General features: G+C 52.1%; 1 pseudogene; it reads right to left on the reverse strand.

Annotated features, from left to right (window-relative positions):
* Positions 1-1763: 1763 nt before the first annotated feature.
* The window catches only part of LOC100439392 (guanylate cyclase D-like), a 68129-nt pseudogene continuing 43843 nt past the window's right edge, over positions 1764-26049 (reverse strand).

Genomic DNA, 26049 nt, shown 5'->3' on the forward strand with positions numbered 1-26049 from the left:
CTTCTCACCGTTTTGGAGCTTGGAAGTCCCAGATCAAGGTGCCGTCAGGGCCTGGCGCTGGTGAGGCCTCTCTTACAGGTTCACAGATGGCCCCTTGTTGCTCTGCTCTCCCTTGGTGGAAAGAGCTAGCTCACTGGCCTCTTCTCACAAGGGCACTAATCCAATTTGTGAGGGCTCCAGCCTTATAATCTGATCACCTCCCAAAGTCCCACCTCCTAAGCCATCACATTGGGACTGGGGTTTCAACATAGGAATGTGGGTGGAGAACACAGGCCTTCAGTCCACAGCAGTAGGAAAGAGAGTCCTGGTCGAGCTCTGGTCTCCTCCTGCCCAGCTGTGGTGCCAGGGCACGAACCCATGCATATGCTCATGGATGCTCATGGCAGACACACAGCTATGCACCCAGAGGGGCTTCAGGAGTCACCTAGACCACATGCTCATTTCACAGATGAAGAAACTGGAGCCCTGAGAGAAAATCCACAGGCCTAAAGGGGGCCACCCAGAGGGCCTGTGGAGAAACCAGGGCCACATCTCTGTCCCTGTCCCTCACCCCACCCCACAGCTGTCCCACACACACAGACACAATCACACACAAGCCATGGGTACATTCCACAGACACACGTGTGCAGATCCTCCCTGCTCAACACTCCTGCAGGCTCACAGGGCCAGATGTGGTGTTTCCACAGTCCTCTCATTTAACTCTCATGATAAGGGACGTAAGAGTAACTGGCTCCGTTTTGCATTTCAGGAAACTGAGGCATAGAAAGGTAAAGCCCAAGGTTGCACAGGTAGGGACAGGCAGTGGCATCTCCCAAAGCCAATTCTACACACATCATCACATCCTTACATACCTCTTCTCTCTCACACACGCGCACACACACACACACACACACACACACACACACACACACACACACACACACACACACACGCACCCTGGCCTCTGTGGGCACAGCAGCCCTCAGGCAGAACATTTTCCCAACAACCACCACTTCAAAGTTTTCGTGCCAGCTCCCCTCTCCTAAGGGGTCTTTTGAGGAAAGGATAAGTTTGTTTGGGGCTTAACCTGCCTGCTTGGCCCCACCCCTCTCCCCTCAGTTGGGGAAATGAATTCCACGTGTGCCTGATCTTGCCTGCTCTGAAATCACCCGCGGGGATTTGGTGAGCATTCTTTGATGTTGGAAGCCAGTTTAATAAGTTGGCTGTTGGGGTTTTGTTTTTTTTGTTTTGTTTTGTTTTGCTTTTCTGTAAGACAGAACTGTCATCTCATTTTCCTGAGAACTGAGGAATTCTCACCTTCCCTCCTCCATCTTGAGTTTCTGAGTTCCTGTGTCCCAAGGCCTGGACTCCTGACACAGTGCTCACAGACACCTAAAGGTTTAGGCTGTCTTGGGGAGGAGAGGCAGGGAAGGAGGCAGCGCACTTTGAGCATTTCCTATGGGCCAGGCGCTGTGTTAGAAGCTCTGAATCCTCTCAATGCCCCTTTTAGAGGTGACAAAACAGATATGTCACAAGTGGGAGGCCCAGCTGAGCCTGGAGCCCTCGTCTGCCTGGCTTCGCTTCCTCATCCCAGCCTTGCTTCTGCCCAAAGCTGCTGTGCCACCTGGGGCAAATGACCTCCTCCCCCTGGGCCTTGGGCCCTGCAGCTAGCAGTGGGCACAGGGCTCCTCAGGGTCGGCTCTCATGGTAATGAGCTCTCTGCATCAAAACCATTTGCCGAGGACAAAGCACCACGTGAAAGGAGGGGAGGGTTTCTATTTTTATTGTTTTTGTGTCTAGAGGCAAGTTCAGCTCTAGGATTCGTACGGGAATGCGTCAATTACAATCACTCTGGGCACTTAGTAACGAGTACCCGGTTGGCCACCAGGGAGCTCAGCAAGGAAGTCTCTGAAGGAAGTGGAGCAGGGAGGGGGAAGGGGTATCCACAGGAGGCTCCTCGCTGGTGCAGGCACCTGCCCCACACCGTTCTCCTCAGGGCCTGGCTGAGGTCTTCCCGGAGCTCTGGGTCTCTGCCATGTCCTGACGGGCTTTGGCAAAGGCTGCCCTGATTTCTTGGTTTATGAAGTCTTACCAAGGGTCTCTGGAGAAAAAGGAGAAACAAGAATCACAAAGCGACCACTAAAAGCCGCAGTCGTGAGCATTTACAGCCCCACCCTGCTGACGGGGAGCTCCTTTCACTTCCTTCGTGCTCCTGGGCCCCGAGAAGCCTGGCCATGGGCACACGCCACCCGCCCTGCCTTGAACTTTAGGGATCTGAGGCTGGGAAAGGTGAAGTGTCTTTTCCAAGGCCATGCCATTGCTGACTCATCTGCAGGTGTGGCTTCAAGTACAGTGGTCTCCTAGGAGATAGGGAACTACCCCAGCTTCCACCCCTACTCAAGACATGACCTTGGGAGGCTGGGAGGCCATGGTGAGGGCTTCTGTGACTCCCAGGTAATATACAGATCCAGGGTAGGGACCGTGGACTCCTACACGCTTTCCTTTTCTCACTTGCTGCCCACAGATGCCGGGAACAGGGTGGAGCTGGGTCGCTGCCGTTACCCGGAGAAGAAAGCCAGGCTCCGAGGGACAGCCAGGGTCTCACAGCAACCTGGCTGGCAGGGGAGGTTTTTGCGCCCATTTTGCAGGGGCAGAGGAGAGAAGGGGCCACTGTGTGGAGTGTCTCTGTGATGTCTGACGAAAAGTGCTTCTGTGGGCACTGCCGCTTGAGTTGGTGGCTACACCAAGACAGGGTTGCAGGGGGTACGGGGGGGCCCTTTGTTCCCTCCCCCGATCTCCACCAGCCTCCTCAAAATCCCCAGATAGAAAGATAAATCACTTCTGCAGATATGGGAAATACATAAAGTGGGGATAAAAACATTTTTAGGAAACTTGGCTTAAAAAAATAAAAATCAAATTATAACATACAGTGCAAGCAAAAATTTGGTAACTGCTTTGTAAATGCGGCTCCAAGACAAGTTCTTATCCAGTCTGTCCTGAGCCCCTCCTGCAGAGATTCTGCGTGTGTGTGTGTGTGTGTGTGTGTCTGTTTGTCTGTCTGTGACCTCATCTCCAGACAAGTAGAGGGGCACATGGTGTTCCACACCCACGACGAGTGTGTGCACCGGGTGAGCTCATGTGCAGAACTGGGGTGCGGAGACCCTCCCCTGCCTGCCTGGAGGTCTGGGAGGCTCCCACGTCAGGTGGTGCCCACTGCGACTAATCTCTGCTCTCCTCCCTCCCTCTGAGCCAAGAAGATGAAAACATTTCTGGCACTTTCTAAAGTTTCTGTCCAGAAAAGCCATCAGCTGAGGGGGCGCAGGATGACAAATGGCTGCCAGATCTGCAGGTTCCCGGTTCTGAGACAGGATGGGCGGGATGAGGGCTGGGAGCTGGGCTTTTCAGTAGTGCCTGAAAGGACAGACCTGGGCAGGGGACTTGGTGGAAGGTGGCTGGTGCATAGGAGACTCAAGAGATCACATTCCCTGGGTGCTGAGCACCGATGGACGGATGTGCCGACGTCTTGGCAGTCCGGGATCTCCTGAGTCTTACATGGGCAGGGCAAGCTCTGTCAACTGGCAAACAAGAAATGTCAGTAGTTACAAGTGTTGTGGAGGCCACCACGCTGGGAAATGAGCTGGAGGGTGACAGCAGGGCCCATCTAGAGTGTGTGACCTGTGCCACCTCCTGAATGAAGCAGCGTTTGACTGAGACCAGGATGACAGAAAGGGCATTCCAGGTACAGGAACAGCAAGAGCAAGCGGGCCAGAGGTAGAAAGAACACGGTGTGCTTTAGGGACAGCGAGGAGGCCCGTGAGCAGGTGGTGAGCAGCAGAAGGTGGCAGGAGAGGCCGGGCCGAGGGGCAGGCACTGGCTGGACAGCGCAGGGCCTTGGAGGCTGCACAAAAGGCTGCTTAGTCTCAGGGTGATGAGACAGCCCAGAAGGGTTAGCAGCAGCAACATGTCCTATCCATCATGTCTGTCACTTTTGTTATTGTTGTTGTTTTGTGACAGAGTCTTGCTCTGTCACCCAGGCTGCAGTGCAGTGGCACGATCTCAGCTCACTGCAACCTCCGCCTCCTGGGTTCAAGCGATTCTCCTGCCTCAGCCTCCCAAGTAGCTGAAATTACAGATGCCTGCCGCACACCTGGCTAATTTTTGTGTTTTTAGTAAAGATGGGATTTCTCCATGTTGGCCAGGCTGGTCTCCAACTCCTGACCTCAAATGACCTGCCCACTCCGGCCTCCCAAAGTGCTGGGATTACAGGCGTGAGCCACCACGCCCGGCCCATGTTTGTGTTTTTAAAAGATAATTCTGGCTGCCGGGTAGAGATGGATGGAAGGGAACTGGCTAGGAGCCCTGCGGCAGGCCACCTGAGAGGCGTGGTGGCTTGGGCCAGGGTGGGGGCATGGAGGTGGAGAAGCCAGTTGGAGGAGGGATGTGTGATGGAGTAGGGGCTGCTAGGCACACACACATCCTGTGTGCAGGATCTGAGCCTGAGGCCTGGGTGAGGGCAAGGACTCCCACCTGCCTCCCCGGAGGCTCTGGAGGCTCCAGACTTGCTAATGGATAGGGGTAGGTGTGGAGATGCCAGGAGCTCGGGATGGTGTTGGGCTGTCTGACTGAGGATGTTGGAGGACCAGGTTTCAAGGGTTGCTGGAGCTTTGCAATCTGTGGTGCTGTGAAGCCCCAGAAGGAACCATTGAGTGAGCAGCCAGAGCTACGGGAGCCTGGTGCCGAGTGGGGTGGGAGCCCGAGACGTGTACTGGGTGTCGTTAGTGTCTGGGTAGAGAGGGAGGCCCCAAGAAGGGGAGGATGAGCTGGAGCCAGAGGAGGAGGCCAGGGAAGAAAGAATTTTTAGGAAAAGGAGGGCAGCGGGCGAACGTTGCTGAGCAGTCAGGTTGAGAACTGAAACTGCCCCCGGATCTGCTGACATGGACGGATGTCACTGGAGACCTTCTGAAGAGCCCTCTGGCCCGAGTGGGTGGAAGTCAGACTGCGGGGGCCGAGGAGGGAGTGGGAGGTGAGGAAGTGAAGTCAGCGGAAGCCACTAGCTCCTGAAAAGTTGAGCTCTGAGTGGAGATGAGCAGTGGGGTAGGCGCTGGTAGGGAGGCAAGGCCAGAGGAGGACTCACTCCTCAGGACACAGGGAGGAGAATGGGAGGAGAGGCCCTCCACGTAAGGGAAGAGAGAAGAGGGCCACGGGGGAGCTGAGGACTGAGTCCAGCCAAAGAGCCCAACGGGCCCAGACAGGAGCAAGATCTGCCACACAACAGTCAGGGCCAGGCCTGAGCCCTATGTTCACATCACGCTGCCTGCCCCGCAGGCCATCCATCACTCTGCAAAGAAAGGCCCCAGCTGTGTGGAGGCCTTTCCACCAGTGCAAGCTGGTTCTGCCTCTAAGAGGCTGGCGTGTCCCTGTGAAAAGGGTGTCCCTGTGTGTCTGCACCCTGGGAGGCTCGCCATCCTACGCTGGTGTCTGCCCACACACTCACTCTCTTTCCCTCTCCCCCTTGCTGGGAGCCCCTCTGGACCCTGATGTGTGTGGCAAGGGGGAACTCAGATGAATGGGAGCAACTCCTGCCCTGAGGCACTGCTGTGCCCCAGGCTCCCTGGGGTCCCAAGGCCTTGGCCCCCCAACGGCAGGAGGGGAAAGGCTGCTGTGACCTGCCCTGTTCACATCAGTCCCGCCTTGTTGGAGGATGCTCAGCCTGGGCTGCTCCAACTCTGGTCCCCTCCCAGAAAGCCCATATTGCTTGTCTTTGAGGGATGGGAAGAGGTGGCCTTGGGTAGGGGGCCATGTTGGAAGAACTGAGCAGAGCCCGTTGGAAGTTTTGATGAAGGGTGCATTCTGGGCAGGGAGACAGCAAGCCTGAGCTCTGGCCCAGGCACTGATGTGGTGGCACTGTAGCACACCAGGTGGGGCCCTGCCCTTCCCCAGGCTCAGTCTCCCCACCAATGCAATCAGCCAGTCAGCCTCTATGGTCCCTGGGACCTTCTTGGCAATTGGCAACACCTGTGCCCCTTGCCCTCCGACCCTCTGCAGACTGCCTGCCCACTGATGGGGTGGAAGGGAGTAAGGAACAGCACTTTGAAGTAAAATGTTATTAACTTTTCTCCCTTCCCCAACCCCATCCATGTTGCCCTCAGTGAGGGACATGGGTTGTAGGGGACAGAGGACAGAGGGAAGAGACAAACCACCAAGCAGGCACAAGCTCTCTGAGAATCTGCTTCACATGGCCTCCAAAATGTGGGTGCTCTTTTTATCTAAAAATTCCTCACCTGCAGAAATAGTCTGAACAGCAATAAATGCATGATAATGTTTACCAAATCATGACCTGTAGTCAGCTCAAAATGGAAAGATTCTGCATTCTCTGCAATAGAGATAGGCTTTGCAAATCCTGGAGTGTCCACATGTTGCAATCCAGATGCAGTCACTGCGGGTATGTTTATGATTTTTGTTTTTTGTTTTTTGAGTCAGAGTTTTGTTCTTGTCGCCCAGGCTGGAGTGCAATGGCGCAGTCTCCTCTCACTGCAACCTTGGCCTCCTGGGTTCAAGCGATGCTCTTGCCTCAGCCTCCCGAGTAGCTGGGACTATAGGCACCCGCCACCACGCCCAGCTACTTTTTGTATTTTTAGTAGAGACAGGGTTTCACCATGTTGGCCAGGTTGGTCTCGAACTCCTGACCTCAGGTGATCCACCTGCCTAGACCTCCCAAAGTGCTGGGATTACAGGCGTGAGCCACCGTGCCCGGCCTACTGCGGGTGTGTTTATAAAGTACTCCAAACAATACAGGAAGGTGCTCAGGACAGTGAGCTGAGGGCACAGGTCGGGATGAGAAGTGATCTGGACCGCATGACCTCACACATGCCAAGCACATGAGAAACAGGTGCGTGGGAGCCCTGCTGAAGTGCTAATAGCAGCTGCCTCCCAGGAGTAGAAAGATGGGGATTATTGAATATTCGAAGAATTCTGTATTTTCCAAGTTTTCCACACTAGGCGGGAAATACTTTTATAATCAGAAAAATAACAAATACCAAATGCAAAATAAAAGCATCCAAGCTTTTTGGGAAATCTCTCTTACTCACCCAGGTTTGATGTCCACAGGTGCTGGGAGGGGCCTGGGGAAGCCTGCCTTCCCCTCCAGCCAGTAGGTCTCTTCGATGCCCTTCCCCTGGAAGAGAGAGGGAAGGGGATGGGAATATCCCTCCCCATGCAAACCTCCTCAAGCTGAAGAGCAAGGGCAGAATGTGTGATTCCAACAGCTCCGTGGAGAGCAGCCTAGACCCTGGAGATTGAAATCCTGGCTCTGCTGCCTCCTAGCTCTGTGACTTTGGCCAACTTACTTTACCTCTCTGTGCCTCCATTGCCTCAGTACCTCACAAAGTTGTAAAGATTAAATAAGTTAATATTTCTCTATTAAAGAAATAACCCAGCTGGGTGCGTGGTGGCTCACACCTATAGTCCTAGCCTTTTGGGAGGCTGAGGCAGGTGGATCACTTGAGGTCAGGAGTTCAAGACTAGCCTGGCCAACATGAAGAAACTCCATCTCTACTAAAAAATACAAAAATTAGCTAAGCACGGTGGCACATGCCTGTAATCACAGCTATTTGGGAGGCCGAGGCACGAGAATCACTTGAACCTGGGAGGTGGAGGTTGCAGTGAGCCAAGATCGTGCCACTGCTCTCCAGCCTGGGAAAGAAAGAGAGAGAGAGAGAGAGAGAAAAGAATCATGAGCTCTGTGATCAGCAGATCTAGAGTGCTAAGATCCCACCATCTGTGATTCTCTCCAACCTTCACAATGGAAGGACCTGGTATGGTGGCCTCCCCTGGGGTGGGAATGCAGCTCCTGAGGGTCAGGAGCGAGGAGGCTTGAGAACATGAGGGTTGGGGCTGGCTGAGCTGGAGGTTCCATGCCCCATCCTGGGCCAGGGCTCTATGGGATGAATATTGTCCTTGGAGCCCCCGGGCCAGCCTGAAGAGCCTAAGGTTGGCATGCTGCCCTCCCCACACCTCTCTGCCCTTCCCACACCTCTCTGCCCTCTCCACACCTCTCTGCCCTCCCCACACCTCTCTGTGTCCCTTTCTGGCATAAGTCATCCATTCCTCAGGACGCTCAGTGTTCACCGCCCTAAATAAGACACATCTGCCCTGACTTATTCCAGCTCACAATCCCCTAACCCCAGCCATCCAGAGCAAAGGATTCCACATTTTCTGGCCTTCACGGGCTGTGTGATCATGAACAAGTTGCTGCCCGTCTCTGTGTTGCACCCTCCTGCACCGACATTCCACAGTGTAATGAAGTGAGTCCCATATGGCACCAAATTTCTGGGACCCAGTGCATCAGGCCTTTAAGCTAGATTGCTCCGGTCTCCCTGCCAGACCTGGCTTCAGCTTAGGAATTTGAGGAAGAGGAGGTGGGGTAGGAAGAAAAGTCACTGAAAGGAATGCTGTACCATTGCCTCTATAGAATGTTAACGTTGAGAGAGAATGCACAGGTTACAGACCTTTCTCTGCCTTTGAGGTGCTCACGAGCATTAACAACCCAACATTACACTGCAACAGCAGAGAACTGGCCTTGGGACTGGTGGGTACACAGAGAAGGCATGGCAGTCACTGTTTGTGGGGAAGGAGGAGGAGAAGGAGTGTTCCTGGGTGAGGGTAGGCTGCAGTGAGAGGTGATGTCTGATCTGGGGTTCTGAGGGATGGGCAGGAGCCCAACAGTGCTATGGAGAAGGCACAAGCTTTGGAGCCATGAGATCTGAATTACGAGCTATGTGACTTTGACGAGCCACTCTGCCTCTTTAATTGAATTTTTTCAACCGTAAAATGGGGACAGCGATGCTCCTTTCATTATTACTATGAGTGACAAATATTTTGATGTGTGTTTTACACTGGTGTGCTACACAGGTCATCAGGAGAAGTGACTTCTCTGTCCTGGCCTTTCCTCTCACAAGGAGCCAAATGGCTCCCAGGAAGCAATGTTCCTTTAGAATTTGGGGAGCACAGAGGGCATGTAAAGGTGACCAGCTACATCCCGAACTCTGGGCAGTGACATCAGTCAGATAAGAATTTTTCCTGCTTCCCACAGAAACTGGATCCTTGGGGACTTTTCCCACAAAGACCACGAAATTCTCTTGCCTTCAGCTCAGTCTGACCTCTGATATCAATTTGGTAGCTTTCATCAAGGCTGAGCAGTATCTGGACAGTGCTTCGGCTGACATGAATTCTGTATGCTGAGAAGAAAGGCAGTCATCAGGTCACCACCTGGTGACAGCATGCCTAGTATTTGGTAAAATCATTAAGAGGCTGCAACGACTGCAGTTCCAATCAATCATACACATAGTGATGATTTATGCAATACCCTTCTTCTGGCCCTCATGTCCCTCTAAATTGTTGGTCACTAAAAGAGACCCAGAGGCAAAGCAAATTACATAGATTGAGTGCTAAGGGGAACTCACAATGGAGTCAGAACCCCTAGGAACATAATTTCTACTTGTAAGGAAGTCTGGGAAGTCTGAGTTTGAGAAGATATGCAGTTTTTAGTTTTCTTTTAAGCGCAGGACTTCCCAGTAGAGCCATAGCGTCCAGTTATGCAGGATGTACCCTGAACATTAAGGAGCAACTACCTACACAGCCAGAGGCAGAGGACCTGGGGCTTCAACATTTTAGCTGCTCTAGCCAAGCCATCATGGTAGCTCCTGCTGTCAGTAAGGGCCAAAAACATTGGGGATGTCTTCATGTGGTGTCAGGGCTGCCCCAGCATAAAAGGAGGTGGCACGTGACCAATTAAAAAAAACACTTTGAAGGGTCTTCTCTTTGTACAATGGGGAAACTAAGGCCTACAGGAAGAACATTTTGCCCAAGGACACTAAGCAAGCCAGTTGCAGAGCCAGGGTTAAGACCCAGATTTCCTGCCTCTTGAGTCATTGTTTTCGCTGCTAATGTCTTCATGAGATCACCACAAATATTGTGTGGAAAGTTAAAACAGCCAATGACATATATCATCTCCTTCTATTCAGTTGGTGCAAAAGTAATTGCAGCTTTGGCTATTAGCTGTTTTTTTTTTTTTTTTTTTGCCATCTTGGTTCACTGCTCCGCCTCCCGGGTTTGGTGGTTCACACCTGTAATCCCAGCACTTTGGGGGGCCGAGGCGGGCGGATCATGAGGTCAGGAGATCGAGACCATCCTGGCTAACATGGTGAAACCCTGTCTCTACTGAAAATACAAAATATTAGCTGGGTGTGGTAGCGTGCACCTGTAATCCCAGCTACTCGGGAGGCTGAGGCAGGAGAATGGTGTGGTCATTAGTTTTAACGCCAAAATGGCTACTACTTTTGCACCAACATGGTAGTTGCTTTCCTGAAAACTAGGGTACGCCGCCACCAGGTGGTGATTTGGTTACGAAGAACTATATTAAACAGCCAGGCCACACAGTTTATTGAAAGAGTCTCTCCCCTGGGCAGGATAGATGTGTGAGATACTCACACAGCCCTGTGGACTCCATCCAGGAAGCCGTGTTGACAGTGTCCCCAAAGAGGCAATACCAAGGCATCGTGAGACCCACGACCGCTGCTGCACAGGGCCCTGAAACTCGAATGTACCCAGTGAGCTCCAGCAGGTCTTGGACCAGAGAAAGAGCCCAGTGACAGCCTCACCCTTCTCTACCCCCCGTGCCATTCCCCCCTGCACATCCTGGGCTCCAGTTGCGAGGTGAGGATAAAGCTAACTGGAGTCTCCAACAACATCCAGAGAGGAGCTGATGCTTGTGCCAGGCTCTGTGCTGGAGGTGAGGGGCCATAGATAGATCAGAGCCCCTCCCTGCTCTTGGGCAGCTCCCAGCCCGGTGGGGAGAGATGTGTAACCTGCAATCAAGGCTGTGATGAAAGAAGCACCAGGACGGTGCCAGCACCAAAAAGAGCCTTTAACCCAGCCCAGGGGACTTGTTGGAGAAGAGGATACATGTGCTCTGTCTTGAAGAATGAGAGAATGAGTGGGCAGGGAACAGCAGGCGCAGAGGCACAGAGGCAGGGAACCCGTGTGTGTGAAACTGCACACAGCTGAGTGTGGATGGAGGGCCGTGCAGGGAGTGGTGGGAGATGGGGTTGGAGAGGCTATGGCAGTGGCAGGGAGGTGGTGGCAGTGCCAATGGGCTTTATCCTGCGGGTGAGGGGAACCGCGGTAGAAGGAGCAGGGACATGGGAAGGGTATATTCATGACTCTGAGGGCTCTCCCAGACCCATCATCCCAGCAAACATTTGGTTGTTTGCATGACCACAGGTTTCTGTCCTGCCTCTTCCATCAGACTATCAGCATCACATATTCTCTTTTTTTTTTTTTTTTTTTTTTTTTGGAGACAGAATCTTACTCTGTTGCCCAGGTTGGAGTGCAATGGTGCCATCTTGGCTCACTGCAACCTCCGCCTCCCAGGTTCAAGCAATTCTCATGCCTCAGCCTCCCGAGTAGCTGAGATTACAGGCGTGCGCCACCACACCCAACTAATTTTTGTATTTTTAGTAGAGACAGGGTTTCTCCATGTTGGCCAGGCTGGTCTCAAACTCCTGACCTCCTGTGATCCCCCTGCCTGGGCCTCCCAAAATGCTCAGACTACAGGCATGAGCCACCGTGCCCGGCCAGACTCTCTTATTTATAACATAATTAGGACCTCAAAATAATGTAAGAAAAAAGAAACATAAAATGTTTTTACCATAGAGTTTTAGAATCTCAGACATCCAGAAGCATGCCACAGGAGGTGTCCCAGCCAGCGCCCCAGGGAGGATTGGGAGATGGATGTGGCCCCTCACCCTGGAGGCCCCTAGCCCATACCTGAATGCAGGCCAGCCCTGATGCAAACAGGCACGTTGGGTGCATGCCTCTTCCGGAAGTCAACCACAGAGCCGAGGATATCCAGGGCCATGTTATGATCTTGGCCGCATGCTGACTCCCATTGCACTGAGGCAGCCCCGACACCACCATGTAGGCGTCCCCAATGGTCTCCACCTAGAAACCACAGCCTTCACGCTCCAGCATAAGAACATATCCTCGCTGGCCCACCACACATTCTGCTACACATGGCTGCTTCTCAGGAGTCCCAATCAGCCCTGTGGGTCTCTGGCCTGCAGTGCCATCTTTGTCAGGCCTCTAGTTCCAGGCACTTTAGCAACAATTGGATCTGTACATTTCAGATCACCTTTGTCTGTATTCCAGGTGACAATGGCTTTTTTTTTTGTCTCTGGCCTCAGTCCATGAGCTCCTTGGTGGCAGACCTGGGTACCCCATCTGCTCAAGGCCATAGTGACAGATCAGGGATTAATTTGGAGAGGACTGTATATATTTAGAGGACGCCTCCAATTTTCCAAACCCTGCTGGCCTTCCAAAGGTGTACTGGAAAGAATGTGGGTTTTGGAATGAGACAGATGTAGGTTCAAGCCCTGGCTCTGCCATTCACCTGGACGACTTCACCTGGGCAAGCCTCAGTTTCCTCTTATGTGGAATGAATGTTAGAGGTGAAGTATTTACAGAAGCAGGCATACCGGTGCTGAATACACAGAGGCTGCTGTCGTCCTCCTCATCATCATCACGATTTTGGAATCTCCTAACTGGAAGGGGCTTTGTTGGTCACCCACCCAATTTCCCCCACCCCAGTTGCTGTTCTCGCCTGCTTACATCCCTTGATAGGAAAGTCTCTCCTTCAGTAGCCACTTCTCTCTTTAGGCAACTCCGATTTTCTTTCTTCTCTCCTTTCTTTCTTTCTTTCTTTCTTTCTTTCTTTCTTTCTTTCTTTCTTTCTTTCTTTCTTTCTTTCTTTCTTTCCTTCTCTCTCTCTCTCTCTCTTTCTTTCTTTCTTTTTTTTTTTTTTCTACCAAGGTTGCCCAGGCTGGAGTACAGTGGCATGATCTCAGCTCACTGCAACTTCCGCCTCCTGGGTTCAAGTGATTCTCATGCCTCAGCCTCCCAAGTAGCTGGGACTACAGGCATGAGCCACCACGCCTGGCTAATTTTTGTATTTTTGTATAGATGGGGTTTCACCATGTTGGCCAGGCTGGTCTTGAACTCCTCACCTCAGGTGATCTGCCCGGCTCTGCCTCCCAAAGTCCTGGGATTACAGGTGTGAGCCACTGCCCCCGGCTGCAACTCTGATTTTCAAAACTTGAGTTGAGTTAAAACCTGCCTTTCACCGGCTGGTTACAGCTCCACCCCCTGAACTGGACCCATATACCTTTCCTAAGCACCTTCCTCTGTTCCTAAGTCCCCATTCCAGGTGCTTGGAACACAGATGTGAATGAAGCATAGCCTTCTCCCCTGCCACAGGCTAAGCCTGCCAGTGTGAAGACAGCGACTCTACCCTCTGAGTCTTTCCCGGCTCCTGCACTGTTCCTCCTACAGCAGGCACGTGTTGGCTTCACCGGGCCTGCCGCCGCAGAGCCTCCCCTGCCAGGCACTTCTACACTTAGCACCTGGTGCACAAGAATAGTGATGCTCCACAGCCCTTAGGGGGCGCTTTAATTAAAAAAATTTCTCTCGCAACATGCAAGTGTGGACTGTGCCCCACTACCCACGCCCCCACTACCCTGCAATCTCTCCCTCACCCTGGCTGTCCTCCACCTCACCACCAAAAAGTGATCTGCCCTAATCACATCACATTCTGCTCTGATATGCACTTCAATTTGCTCCCTATGGCCAGTGGCTTAAAATTCAGGCCCCCGGCCTAGTTATCAAGGGCCTCCTTCATCTGCATGATTTCCTGACATTTTCTAACAGTTGCTTCTGGTTCCCCATGCTTCAGCCAGACAGAAACCCTTTCTACCATTTCGAGAGACACCCAGCGCTTGCTCACCTCTGCCATGTCCCTCTGCCTGAAAAGCCCTCCTCAGTCTCTATCTGCTGAAATCCCACCCCTCCATCGGTCCCGCTCACATGTGATCTAGGGTACAGAATCTTCCCAGTCCCCAGCTGCGAGAAAGATGTTTCCCTCCTCTGGGCTGTGGCCTGCTCTCCCGCCCTGGGGCCTGCCTGCTGCTGTCCACCCAGCATTCATTGGCTGGTGGTAAGAGTGGCGGGGGTGGTGGCAGGGCTGCCCCAAGCTGTGCACCTTTCCACAAAAGAGATTTTCCACTCCACTCCCCAGGAGGGAAAATTATGAGAGACCCCTGGCTTTCCCTGCTCTCTCTTCTTCCTCACCGCAGGAGGAGGAATGCCTTACTTGATTGGCGAGACTGGAAAAAGGACTAAGTGCCTCTTAAATACTCGTATAGTGCTTACTATGTGCCAGACACAGTCCCAAACCCTTTACAATTATGAACGCATTAGATCGTCACAAGAATTCCGGGATATGGGTACTATTACTAAGGCCATTTGATAGGTGAAAACTGGGTCAGAGGCATTAAGTCACTTGCCAAGGTCACTTGCAGCCAGTGCGTGGGTTTGAACTTGGTCAGTCCAGCTCCAGAGTCTGTGCGCTATGCTGCCTCTTGATGGACATGGCTTGGGCCCTTTCTCTCTCTCTTTTGAGGAGGTTCTGCTCCCACCCTGCCTGCTGGGTATGCAGCTGTGATTCAGGGAGGGTGCACCAGCTCTGGGGACCCAGCCCTGCCTCAGATGTGTGCCCCCACAGTCCAGACTAGGGGAGAGGAGTAGAAAGCCTCATGGTGGCCACACAACCAGACCACGTTCTCTGATCTGCTAAAGCTGACCTCTAAGCTGCTGACCTGCCTGATGCCTGAGCTAGAAGGGAACGCGCAGGGTGATTAACATTCACTCCTTCACCCTAGAGACAGAAAGATGACCAGGCACAGGCGTGCTCTCCAGGGACTCGTAAAGGTGATGTACTCAAAGCTGCCTATCATAGTGAGCTCTCAGCTGTAAATGAGGCAGTGGTTCCCTTCACAGACGGGAGAAACAGCCAGGGGAGAGGTGCAAGCAAAGGGTCCACACTATCAAACGCAGATGTGAATTCTAACCCCATCACGGACTTGCTGTGTGACCCTGGGTGAGTCATTTACCCTCCTTGTGCCTGCGTCCTCATCTGTACAGTAGGGATAGTAATCCATACCCCTGACAGGTACTGAAAGGGTTAGATGAGATCACTTGTGAAATTTCCCCAGCCAAGTTAGCCGTCTGTAGGTGATTAACTAATGCTGCCCCTTCCCTCTGTGCTTTCAGGGATGCCTTGGCATCTGGCATGTGGCAGGTGCTCAAGGTTAAGGTGGTGACTAAATGAACAATGGTGCTTTCTCTCACATTCCTTAATCTGCAGAGCAATCCTAAACCAGAGACACTTTCATCCCTGTTTTATAAGCAGAGTACTGAGGCTCAGAGAGGTGACGTGCCCAGGGTGGCTTGGCAGTAGGGCCAGGGCAAGACTTACACCTGGCTGAGCCACAGGTGGGGCTGAGGCCTTGCCTCCGTGACAGCCCCCAGCGGCTCCGCTCTGGAGTCATGTCCATGAAAGTGCACACTCAGCGAGCGTGGGAGGGAATCACAGACCCCTGCGAAACCAGGAAATGATTGTCTGGCTGCCTCCCAACCCAGACCGGATTAAAGAGCAGTAACCAGATCCTGTTGGGGACGAAGGGGAAACCGAGGCGGATGGCGTGAGTGATGAGAGACGCTTGCACATCATGAAGAAGGGGCCTCCTCTTTCCCCACATCTGGAGGGTTGTGTGGGCCTTGTTTGATTTCATTTCATTCTGCCAGAAAGATGCAGACCTCCTGGCCAGAGTTCAGAGCAGATCAGAAGGGATGATTCAGAGCCAGGGGACACATGTGTGAGGAAAGATTAGCAGTGGAGGAAGAGATGAGGCCGGGGTGACTCAGGGCAGATCAAAGCTGTGGGGCTCAGCGAGATGAGATGAGGAATGTTTTCCTGGGGCTGTGGGGCCAGGGCGGCTCTGGAGGCAAGAGGGAAACTCAGGAACGCCTTGGAACCGCAGGCCAGGGTGGGGATCTAAGGTCCTGAGTGGGGAACAGGAGGGAAGCTGCACCCTTGGGTGTCAGTGGCGCAGGTCCCTGTGGGTGCATGTCAGTCAGTATGGTGCAGTGGATGGAGCACCGTGGTGGATGCCGTAGGTTCCTGTCCTGGCTCTGCTGCCGGCCAGCTGTGTGACCTTAGGTGGGTCACTTCCCTCTCTGTGCCTCAATGTCCTCCTCATTCCCTCAACACACATTTCCTGAGGATCTATGATGTGCTGGACACTGCCAGCCACTGGGGAGTAATGCAGGGTGGAAACATAAAGTGCAATGTAGGGGGAGTTATGCGAGCATCAAACAGGTGCCCCTAACTGTGTCTAGGACGGGGAGAAGGCTAACCCGGGACCAGACACATGGCCAGGAGGGAGCTAGGTGAAGAGGAGGGAGAGTGCTGCTCCAGGAGGAGGAACAGAGGTCCCAAGGCCTGGTGGCTAGAGACAGCGAGGCATGTGTGAGGATCCAGAGGCCTGCAGAGGTGGAGCGGCTGGAGACACAACTGGGGAGGTAGGTAGGGCAGCTCCTGGAGGGCTTGTGGGCCACTGTGAACCCACAGCTTTATCCTGAGGATGTCTATGTCCTGCGGATGGTGAGCCTCCCTGAAGAAGGGCCTTTGGACCAGCATAACCAGGTTCAAATCTTGGCCTCAGATCCCACTGGGATTATGTTAACAAATAAGCCACTTAGCCTCTGTTGCCTCATTTTCCTCATATATAAATTAGCAGTACAAGTCCCTACCTCGTAAATTGTTTTGCTGAATAAATGGGCTAATACATATAAAGCACTTAATACTAGCATCCAGTATACACTAAACACTCAATAAGTGTTGGTGATTATTGTTGTTGGGGTACTATAAATAATGCTATCAGCAGATCTCAAAGAGTTCATCGTGTCCTCGGAAAATTCCTCCCAAGGCATCCTTTTCAATCTGGCTTCAGCCCTCAGGGCCTGGCCCTCCCCTGCCCCTGCTGCTTTGTGGAGGGCCGTGGCCGGACAGGGCTGGTGAGTCACAAATTAGGGTTAAGGCCAATAGAGCCTTGGCGTGTTGTTTCCTGGGACCTCCCTCCATACCTTCCCCACCATGTCTGAAGCTGCCCCCAGACCCCCTGGATCAGAACAAGGAGCAGGGTTGGGGTTGGAAGGTCCTCACAGCATGGGTAGAGTGGAGGAGTGGCAGGCAGGAGGTGACTCCCTCTCACACTCCGTGCTTGACACCCACTTGTGCGTGGCGGACAGGATCCTCCCATCCTCCGTGAACCCCCCCAGGACTGTGGTCGCCATTCCTGTTCACAGTCAAAGAAACAGAGGCCCAGAGAGGGGAAGCTGTTAGCCCAAAGCCACACAGAAGCTGGTGGCCAGGCTGGGACTCAAACCCAAGACTGAGAGGTGCACAGGGAGGGGATTGAAGGCCCTGCTGAGGCCTCTGCTGTTCTCTCCAGTGCCCCCAACTCCCCACTCCTGGCCCATTCATGTCCAGCCAGCCCAGCTTATTCAGCATCCCCACACTCACCAGGCCCTCTGAAGCCTCAGGCTTTAGCATATTTTTCCCCCATTGCCTGCTTAGGGCTGCCACTCCCAGATGGGACAATGCTGGGAAGACAGCACCTCTTCCAGGAAGTCTTCCCTGCCCTTTACACATCTACCCCTAGCTGGGTTGGGGCCCTCTCAGCCTCCTCCGCCTCCCAGGGTTATTACTTTCACTGCGGGTCATTATCTTTTACCTACAGGACTGAGAGCTCCTTGAGCATAGGATTGGGAGCTGAGTCATCTCTCTGCTCATGCCCAGCACAGGGTCAGGCACAGAAGAACCTGCTGATAAGATTGTAAAGTGATGGATAGACAGACAATGGACAAGTAAACACTGTGGCCCATTAAATGCAAAATGGCCCACATCCTCCACCCCCTGTATGTTCACCCCATTGCAATGGGACTCTGAAGCTTCTCCCATCAAGAGGTGGACTTTGTTTCCTCAGCTCTTGAATCCAAGCTAGCCTTTCATTTTGACCAATAGAATACATCAGAAATTGTAATATGCCTGATCCCAGATTAGATCTCAAGAGTCTTGTGTACTTCTGTCCTCTCTCTCAGAACCCTGCCACATCATGTAAACAACCCCAGACTAGCCTGCTGGAGGAAGATAGACTGTGGAACAGAATTGAGTTCTCTCGGCCAAGGCTCCAGAGACATGAGAGAACCCAACTGAGATCAGCAGAGCTGCTACCTCACCCATAGCTGACCACAGATGTATGAGTGTGTCCAGAAGAACTTTCTGGTGGCCCCATAGGCTTGTGAACAATAATAAATGCTTGTCATTTTACCCTATTGAGTTTGGGGGGGTATTTATTACACAGCAATAGCTAGCTGATATAAACCCATAAATAAATGAATGGAAGTCATTGTACCATCAAGACACAGTAGTAAAGGGAGGAACGGAATGCCAGCCTCCTGGTATTCTCACCTTATACAGGTCATGGCTGCCCAGAACAGCATCAAACAGCATGTAGAGATCGTTGAGCAAGCCCGCCACCTCAATGGGTTCACTCAGGGCTGAGATGATGGTGAAACCCACAATGTCACTGAAGTATATGGTAACCTGGTCAAAATACTCTGGTTCCACAGTTGCCCCCATTTTCAGAGTTTCAGCCACAGACCTGAAGGGATGGGAGGGGCCAGACACATAAGGTATGAGGGCCTATTTTTGACAGTTTCGAGGCTTAGGAAGGGATATTTGAGAGGAAACTGTGTTGAGCATCAGCAGATCTGGTTCAAGTCCGCTGCAGTGCTGACTGCCCTGGAGTGAATACTTGCCCTCTCTGGACATGACTTCCTGTGAAGTGATATTGGGGTGGGGGAAGCATTGTGCCCAGCTCCTTGCTCCCAAGGATATGAGAGAGCAGAAATTCCACTCACATGCCCAACAGAGTACCTGGCACCTGGTGAGGGCTCTATAAAAATATGTTGTATAAGCCATGTGCAGTGGCTCACGCCTATAATCCCAGCATTTTGGGAGGCTAAGGAAGGAGAATCACTTAAGGCCAGGAGTTTGAGGCCAGCCTGGGCAACATAGTGAGACCCTATATCTAAAATAATAATAATAAACTAAACTAACTAAACTAATTAACTAAACAAAGTAATGTGCTGCTGCATAAGAAAAATGTTAGATAAATAAACATGGATGAGTGAATTGAATAAATTCATGGAATCCAGATCTGTTGAGCACCCACTATATTCCAGGCCCTGTGCTTGGAGCTAAGGCTGGAGGCACACTCAAGTCCAGGGGCCACTCACGGGGGAATCATCTGACAGAGCAGCCTTTCTGTCTTCTCTCTCTTCAGCTCCAGTTCCTCAGTCTGCTCCTGAATCAGGTCCTCCGGGTTCTGGGAATATTCTCCAGCAACTACAGCATGGAGTCAGCAACACTGGTCTTCTTGCCTTGGTTGATGCTTTTGAACTGAAAATGGAACAAAAATGCCAAGTCATCCATGAAGGTCAGCACACCTGGTCCTCAGCTGGGAGTCTGGGGCCACAGAAATGCACCAAACAGAATCCCCGCTTGTAGGAGCTGCATTGTTGTGGGGAACAGACATGTAAATGACAGGGGGATGGTGGCTCTGACAAGGGAAAAGTGCAGTCAGCTTTATGCCAGATTAAAGGGTTAATTCTGTGTGGGGTGGGCAGGCAGCAAGAGGACTTTGCAAAGGAGCCTGTACCCAGCACAGCATTATGGTTAACAAACACAACCCTATTGCACTGGGTCTCACAACAACACTGTGAGATTCTTTGTTCTTCTCAAAGATAGACAGATAGATAGATAGATAGATAGATAGATAGATAGATAGATAATAGACAAATAAACAGATGGATGGATGGACAGATGGACAGACAGATGGACGGACGGATGGATGGATGGATGAACAGATGGATGGATGGATGGATGGATGGAAGGGTAGGTGGATGGATGGATGGATAGATAGAAAGGATATATGTAGATTATTTATACTATAATCTGTCTCTATTTCTACTTTGTTCCTCCGAAATTTTAATGATGAAGAAGAATAGAAGCAGTACCACACAATAAAATAATAAACATGTGAGGATATTAGGACCAAAGGAGAGTAAAGGCTTTTTTTAAAAAAAGGTAAATCTAGGAGTGAAATCTGTATGCAAAATCCATGCTAGAATTTGGTCACCATTTTGGATATGAGCTTCTAGCAACAAAGCAAAGAGGGAAATATAGATTACACAATCCATGGGGTCCATAAGACAATGAAACATTAAACTAATTGCTCAAAAGAAATACAACTACTTCTAGTGCCAAGCAAAGAGAAGAGCCTCTTAGTTCTTTGTATGAGAACTCTTATGTGTGATCATAAACTTCATCTTCAACAACAACCTTACAGGACATCTGGCAGCAGTTTTCCTAGGAAGACTTACTAGAACCTTACCCAGTGTGGTTTGCACCTTCCCAGAGTGCAGTCACTAAGAGAAGTAAATCAATGATGGTCAAAGTGAAGGGGTCCATGCTTGCCAAAATCCAGCATCCTGAACGTGTGAGTGTGTGTGTGTGTGCGCGCATCTGTGTGTGTGTGTTGTGTGTGTGTGTGTGTAGGTATGCACATCCAACCTCCATTAATGCCACATCTCTCAGCCAAATGCCTGCAAGGTAGGGAGTGGCAGCAGTCCCTGAAATGCACCTATTTTGTATTGTCCAACAAAAGCAGAGGCACAAGCTTTACAGGGTGGGCATGACAGCTGCTGACCTTGAGACAGCAACAAGGACATGAAGCCAACTCCAAGATCACCTCTGCATGGAAGGTCACCATTTCATAAATGAAGAGACAAAGGATCTGAGAGGTGGAATAACTTGCCAAGGAGCACACAGTGGTGGATCTGAGTTCTAAACTAAAGTCTTTTATATTAATTTTACCACCAGCCACCCCACTGAATTATTTTATCATTTGGAATTATATATATTTCTTCTTCCTTTCCAAAATTAATTTTCTTGTCTAATTGCATTGGCTACTACTTCTAGAACAATGTGAAATGAATATAAACCCAGGCCTTTTTTTTTTTTTTTTTTTTTTTGAGACAGAGTTTCGCTCTTGTTATCCAGGCTGGAGTGCAATGGCGCGATCTCGGCTCACCACAACTTCTGCCTCCCGAAACCCTGGCCTTTTGACTTTAAAGTCAGTGTTCTTTCTCTTGTACCTTACTCACTCTCTCCTTCTCAAAGAGCTGCATTTAAAAAAAAATAGTTATCTCACTGGATGGTCACGCTTATCTGAAGAGTTAGGCCAGGGTTAGTTATCTTTCCAGGAAACATACAGGGAGGCTGAGGCCCAAGAGGACCATTAACTTGTCCAAGGTCAAACAGTGGGTAAGTGGGATGATATCCACTGGATTCTCACATAGATGTGAATCCAGGCATCTGACCCCTCACCTCCCCACAGTGTGATGCCATTCCCCCCTTCTTCAGGCTGCATTCATGTGTGCCCATCTCAGCCTTCTTTGCCATGGGGCCTTGGGCAGGAATCTTGGGCAAGAATCCCACAGTCACCCCTCACTCAAGGCAAGAGCCCTTCCCCACCTCACCGGCCATGGCAACCTCTGATCCCCTGGAAAGATTCCAGGCTTGTGCTTTAGAAACTGGTTGCTCATCCTAGCTCTGCTACCCACCATTATGGTGACTGCTTAGAGGTCATTTACTCTGAGCTCCAGATTTCTCATCTGTGGAGGGGGGCACCACCCCTGATGCCAGAGCTAAGTGGGGAGGGGGTGTGGGAAGAGAGGGGATGGGCAGGGCTTCTCAAAGGACACCTGTGTACATCTCCTTGGACTGCCTTGCTGCCTCTCTCCCTCTCGTCACCTGTCCTAACCCCCTTATTTTTACCTGAACCGCTCCTTGGCAACTCTCAACCATGGCTGGGGAGTGGAGGACGGGGAGGGGAGGCACTGTTCCCTTGGGTCTGATGGGTTGGCCCCGTGGAAGCCATCGGCCAGCTTGGTCATGTTCACACACTCCACTGCTGCCCCGCCAGCTTGCACAGACTTGCCTTGCCCCTCCCACTGAAATCCCCAAGGCAGTCCCGGGGGGCCCCAGGGCCCCTCACATTTTCCCCTCACTGGCTCAGGAAGTAGTACTGTCTCCACAGCCACAGTGGCCTCTATCCTCTAGTGCCAGAAGGCCTGGTACAAGGTGGGGTTCCTGGTGCAGCTCCGCAGACAGACAGACCTGAGTTGGACTCCAGCCCCACCTTTCACTCGCTCAGTTACCTTGGGCAAGTCCCCCCACCTCTCCAGGCCTCATTTCTCTCCCACGAAGCCAAGAAACTTACACTGTTTCTTCAGAGGGCTGTGGCGAGGATGAAAGGAGGGGAGCATGGCCCTCAGCATGGGGCTTGACACTCACAAAGGCATGGGACAAACGTCCCTGGAACCTGTGGTCCTGAGAAAGTTCTCCTTAAAAGGCGGACCTCAGGGGTGACAGTGCTGGGCGGTTGCCCCTTACTGCATGGCTTTCCAGGTCCCAGGGAAAGCACAAGGCTTGCATTGAGCTAAGCGAGCTGAACGAATGGGTCATTTTTTGTGAGCACCCGCTCCTCTGGGGAACACTCACCTGGCTGTAGATCTGGTCCATGCTAGGTCTGTCCTCTGGAGCCTCGTCCCAGCACTGCTTCATCAGCCGACCCACTCAGGCGGCCCGTGATCAGGGGTCACCAGCGGCCGGCACAGAGGAGGGGGAGATGCCACCCTCCTGATGATTTCAGGTCCTGGGAAGGGTCATGAAAGGAGCCTGGCCTCGGATCCTGAGAGCATGGGCAGGGTAGGCTTGTGGCAGTGCCAGGTTCTGGGCCTGAGGATATTCCTCAGCTCCTGTTTCCAGGGTACGGCTGGCCAGTGGATGTGGCATTGTTGCTCTCCTGGGTCTACCCTGGGTGTGGCCAAGGAAAGGGTCTCAGACTGGGAGCCAGGAGAGCTGCGAGCTGGTTTTGAATTCTGGATCTGCCACCACAATACTATGGGATGGTGGAGAAGACAATGACCTCTCTGAGCCTCAGTCTCCCGATCTGTGAAATGAGCATAATAAACTGCCTTCTTTTTTCTTTTCTTCTTTTCTGTTCCTTTTTTTTTTTTTTTTTTTTTTAATGTCGCAATCTCAGCTCACCACAACCTCTGTCTCCCAGGTTCAAGCGATTCTCCTGCCTCAGCCTCCAGGCATGCACCACCATGCCCAACTAATTTTGTATTTTTAGTAGAGACAGGGTTTCTCCATGTTAGTCAGGCTGGTCTCAAATAAACTGCCTTCTTGAGAGGAGTGCTGAGGTGGAAGACGACGGATGTTAGGTGCCCGGCACCTGGCAGACTCTCCCCCACCCTCAGGCCCCGCAACAACTGCCACTGCTCTGTTGCCAACGACGCCCACCAATGATCTTGAAACCTTGACAGCGCAGCTCTTTCCTCCAGCCTTGCCACGCAGGCACTGGTGTGCCAGTTCCCCACAGGTGTGAACAACACTGCCTGCTTATCATTATCGTCATCATTATGATTCTGTCCTCAAGAAAACCTGGCCACATGTCATCCTGTCTCCACACCAGGCTAAGTCAGTGCTCTAGTTCTGCTATGACTCTGAGCCTCAATTTCCCCACCTAACAACTGATGGAAATAACTCCTGCCTCGGGGTGCTGCTGGAGAGCCAGGGGGAGCCGAGCGATTCTAAAGCAGGCTGGGAGGAAGAGGGGCTGACACCAAGCTCAGGCTCTGGAGTCCACAGATCAGAGTGGGACTTTAGATGACCCATTTACAGTCCGCACAAGGCGCATCACCTCTCTGAGCCTCAGCTTCCTCACCTGGAAGATGGGTATAACCATACTACATATTTGGAAGGGTTGTCACGAGGCAGAGTGGGTTAATCTCCTCTGAGGAGGGCCGGGATCCTCCTTTCATGAGTGAGGGAGGTGGGAGCCCTTGGAGCCAGGGAGGAGAAATTTCTTTCGGGGTTTCAGTCCCCTTCCCATCCCTTTTTGGCTTCTTGTTGGGGATAGTGCAGGAGTCACCATTCCATTTTACAGACAGGGAAACTGAGGCTCCTGGTAGTGAAATCAGGTACCCACATAGGGCCAGTCAAAAGCAGACACTAGAACTGGGCCTGGTTTGCACCCAGCCTGCACAATCTCCTCTGCCCAGAGGTTCCCAGCCTGCAGGCGTTAGACCCTGAGGGCCCCCTAGTGTGGGATCTGGGAAGTCGTATGTGCTTACAAAAGACGGTGTGCTGATGGAACCAATCATACACCACATGCACACATGTACTACTGATTTTCAAAGGTATGCAGATGGCACTGTAATGAATACAAACAAATCCATTTCAAAGTGTTGCTGATTTCACAGCCGATTTTATCATTGGGTATGTTCTCAGTTAGTGGATATTAGAAGTCAAATAGTAGCATGTGAGGCTCTAACCATTTTTGACATTAAAATGGAGTCTTCATATGTGAACATGCTGGGAACCCCTGCCCCAGGCCAGGCTAGGTCTCATGCTCCCCTCACTGCGCCAGGCATGCTGTCCACACCCCAGGCATAGCCATGATTGACGGACAGTGCTGAGGGCTGGGGGAGGAGGCTGAGCATCCAGCTCTGGTGGGACCTGGCTGGGCTCTAAGAGGATGCCCCACAGATGACTCCAAGAGATTTTAGAACACTGAGCTTGGACCAGGGATGTCCACCCAATCCCAGGTCCACATCTTCCCCTCTGAGAAGTCCCTTCCTCTCTCTGAGCCTCACTTAACTCTAAAAGGGGGGCAATTAGCCACCCCCCAGGGTTGTCAAATGGAATCATGCACATGAAAGCGCCTTGGGAACTGCAAAGTGCCCCCCCACCCACAGGATCCTAAAGAGATGTTAGAGTCAGGAGAGAACCTGGGACCCCCCTTAGCATGCTCCTCACATCACCCCGCAGATATTTATTGAGCACCCACTGCATGCCAGGCACTCTGTCTACAGCATTTCACTGAATCCTCACAGCTGCTCTGGAAGGCAGACATCATGGTTCCCATTTTACAGATGAGAACACTGAGGCTTGGAGCCTAAAAGGGATTTACTCAAAGTCACGAGGCATGTTGGTGTGGAGCTGGGCTTAGGTTGGTGTTCCCTGGAGCCTGTGGCCTGAGCCCTGAACTCCCTGAGGCCTAGGACAGCACACAGCAGGAAGCAGTGGGCCCTAGGCTGACAGCCTCCTCAAGGGTGGCCAGAGCATTCCAGGACTGGGTCCCTGCACCCAAAGCTGGATGGAGCCAGGCCTGGAGCGCCTTGCACTGGTGGCATGGCTTGCAGATCCCATCTGGCCAGTCCTTCCCTCCTCAGAGGCAGATGACGGAGAGGCAGCCGAGGAGTGTTGAACAAATGGTGTGATAAGGCCCCCCTTCTTCCCACTTCTCCATCTCATAAATTTGGGCCTGGAATGCTCATTATTCACACGGCAGTGCTGTGGTGGAGAAAGGCAGTGGGGCTGGGCCTCCTGTGAGTTAAAGATTATCCACTGGGGTGGGAGCTGATGGTGAGCTCGGCACTGTCACTGCTCTGCACTGTGGGCCGAGGTGCCAGGTGTCTGTGGAGGGCCAGGTCCCTGGGACTGGGAAGAGGCAGCAGGAGGATGACAGAAAGAGCAGTCCGGGGTCCAGGGAGCCCAGACAGAGAGCACAGAGGGGAGGAAACATTTCTGGAGTTGGGCCTTGGCACTGGGGCTGGAAGAGAGAAAGTGTGTACAGGCCAGGTGACGATGGGGAAGCTGCGAGTGATTATCCTGGGGAGCCAGAAGTGTGAGGACAGAGATGCTCTGAAGGAGCCTGCCTGGGCAGGTAACGAAGCCCCCTGGTATTGAGCAGCCTGGCCATGTTGGCCACGGGGCTGGGGATCTGGCACATTTGTTACTGGATTCCCATTTATAGATGAGAACACTGAGGCTCAGAGAGGGTAAGCGGTTTGTGTAAGGTCACAGAGTAAGACAGTGACACAGCTGGAATAGGGCTGAGCTCTGTGTAGCCTGTGCTGGGCATGGAGGGCAGGTGCAGTCGGGGCATGAGCACCTACAGGCATGGCAGTGACACTGGG

The sequence above is a fragment of the Pongo abelii genome, chromosome 9 (assembly GCF_028885655.2).
Source record: "Pongo abelii isolate AG06213 chromosome 9, NHGRI_mPonAbe1-v2.0_pri, whole genome shotgun sequence".
In the NCBI taxonomy this organism is placed as follows: Eukaryota; Metazoa; Chordata; class Mammalia; order Primates; family Hominidae; genus Pongo; species Pongo abelii.